This window comes from Orbicella faveolata, unplaced genomic scaffold, assembly GCF_042242905.1.
Source record: "Orbicella faveolata isolate gen_17 unplaced genomic scaffold, um_ofav_v1 contig_4, whole genome shotgun sequence".
Classification (NCBI taxonomy): domain Eukaryota; kingdom Metazoa; phylum Cnidaria; class Anthozoa; order Scleractinia; family Merulinidae; genus Orbicella; species Orbicella faveolata.
This window is the reverse complement of record NW_028301569.1, coordinates 9,043,809-9,046,388: the sequence shown is the minus strand read 5'-3', so window position 1 is coordinate 9,046,388 and position 2,580 is coordinate 9,043,809. Positions and strand designations below refer to the sequence as shown.

Sequence of the window (2,580 nt, the reverse complement as noted above, 5' to 3'; positions counted from 1 at the left end):
TGAACGCCATCAAAAGGTCACCGAATTTTCCCAATCCCCTGGAAATTGCTCAGTTTGTGGGCTATTGCTTGTGATTAAGTCTGCGTTCAAGGCCTTGTGAACCATCAGGCCGGCACTTACCTCTGGTTTCGATAGCGTGAAGCGACCAGGGGTATTTCTATCCTCCCTCCTTAGTAATGCCTTAGTACCCCTCCCTTGGGTTTTGTTCATACATACCTTTCTTTCAGCTTCCTAACTCCAATCTTCTTCACCGTCACTCAGGACTTAACTTGATGAGGCCAATTATAACTTGGTACCGAGGGCTAGGGAAATAAAACTAGCGAAATCGCATCGATGTTGAGGGATAAATAATTTTAAATTTCTTTTCCTTTATTCCCTGGGAGCCAAGTTAGAATTTATGTTTTTTTTTTAATTGTCCTATTTGCATTGCAAATATTTTTATGCTCATTTGATATTCATGTTGCTCGCCACGTTTGTACGAGGTGTTTGGAAGTTCGGTTTCTTGGTTCAAAATTCGCCCAATACCTTTTCTAAATTAGAAGAATCGTTGCCAAGCATGTTCCAGACAAAAACCCTTGTTATAGGAACCTCCTGGAACGAAAGTGAATCGTATGTGGTACTTGAGAGCCGGAAACGGCAAGCGAGTTCAAGCTGCGAAGTGGACTCGCAGTACTTTTGACTTGCTGGTGGTATGTGAAGAAAACTTAATGCTTTATTACTCGTTTTATGTCAGACCGTTGAAATGATTTCAAAGAATTTGATACATTTATTTAGCTAAAATCGATAAACAATTCATGCCGGTAAAGCACAACTAACTTTATACTGATACTGAGACTTAAGTACTTAGTAGTTATCAATAACGAACAAGGAGAAGGACTGAATTGAAACGGTTCCCGATACAGCTCTGGTTCAGATTTTGCAGCTCTTCTCCTTCATAACGTTTGTCAAATTTCATCATGTTTCCTTACGATAACATCATACTGTCTTTTAATTTGTAGGTCTTACCAGGCAATGGAACAAAACATGAAGACAGTGGAAAAGTGAAATATCAGTGACGGAGCAAAATACAACTATGGCAGGTCAGTTCACGTCTCCCTTACTCTTGCATGGAGTTAGAGACTGTGTACAATGTACAATGGGGTTAACAGGGACCTGCTCGTGTCTAAATCCCTATTCTTGTGATAATTTCTCGTCGCTCAGAGCGAATACATTATTTACTAGCAAACGTCTAAGCCTGATGTGGCTACCTCTCTAAATATTGTAATTTATTTATTATTTATTTATGTACTGGCATCCCTTTTCGTTGTTTAATGTTACTCTGAAAGTAAACCATAACCAGTTATAATTTGCTCATGAAATAATATTTTGTGTTATTCAGGCAGGCTTGAAGTTCATCAGGTGAAGAATTAGAACAGAGAAAGATCTAAGATGGACCTATATACATCTTCAGCAGGTCAGTTCATGTTTTCCTAAATTCTGAATGGAGTTATAAAGCTAGTCATGTACTATACACAAAACAGAGAGGAGTAGCCAGTTTTGGCAAATAACCTGTTCTTGTTGATAATTTCTTTGCCCAATAAGAGCATTGCTTTTAGTTTGCGTTACGTTATGCGGTATGTTTTGCTGTACGTTTTGCGTTACCTAAGGAAATTATTACTATGAATAATTTTGTTCATCAAGATGTCTTTTGTATTTGTCGTCAGGCAGACATCTAGCACGGAGACGGGTGACATCGCTACAGTGAAAGATGAGTGGTGGAGTTAAAGACATCTACGATGCAAGGTCAGTTGATGTTTCACTTTACCTGGAATAAAGTTCCAAAGAGTAGCTGGCCTTTTGTTTGTTTATTTGTTAAAGTCAAAATCCATACTTTTGCTGCGATTTTTTTTCTTTGCACTAGGAGAGCAAATGTCGTTTCGTCACGTAATGTTAGAATGGTCGAACATAATTACAAAATTTTCTGCAAATAAACAAAACCTGATTAGCTTGTCTATATTTATGTATGTTGCCATGGCAACGGCACATACTTCAGCTAAGCTATCAGAAAAAAAACTGAATTCTGGGTTGTTAACTCGCGTGTTGTCATTTTGGCGACCAAAGGATGAAGGGTTTCCGAAAAAAACGTAACCAGAGCCACTAGCGAGTTGTTCCACAAATTAAATAAACTTTTGTATCTCTTTTCAGATAAAGTTGACGCCCATATAGTCATGGCATTGAAGCAGTGAAAGATCAAGGGTGGAGTCGAAGATATCTATGGCAGGTCAGTTAATGTTTTGTAATCTAGAACTGAGTAACAAATTTAAAGAGGCACGGTTGTTGCTAAGTACCTGAACGTATCATGGTGTCCAGCTGGCGTAACAACTGTTCGGGAATGTTGTTTTTATTTCTGGTTGAACACGACGGATCGGAAAATCTTGCATAGAGTCGGCATCACAAAATTTGCCAAAACGCACTTGTTGACTTGTAAGTCATAATATACCAAAAAAAAAACATGGTTCGAATTATTAATTCTCTGCACTGATTGCAGTTTATTTCGTTTGTTGGTAATTCTGAGAATTCGATTGTTCACCGAGACAACAC

The 2,580-nt window shown here is 38.3% G+C and overlaps 1 long non-coding RNA gene across 1 annotated transcript; it reads left to right on the top strand.

The window, feature by feature from the left end:
* Positions 1–400: 400 nt before the first annotated feature.
* LOC110068507 (uncharacterized) lies at positions 401–2,052 on the top strand. Its single transcript, XR_016203189.1, has 4 exons — positions 401–689; positions 999–1,079; positions 1,379–1,453; positions 1,704–2,052. It is a non-coding gene; the product is annotated as an uncharacterized LOC110068507 (long non-coding RNA).
* The last annotated feature ends 528 nt before the right edge of the window (positions 2,053–2,580 follow it).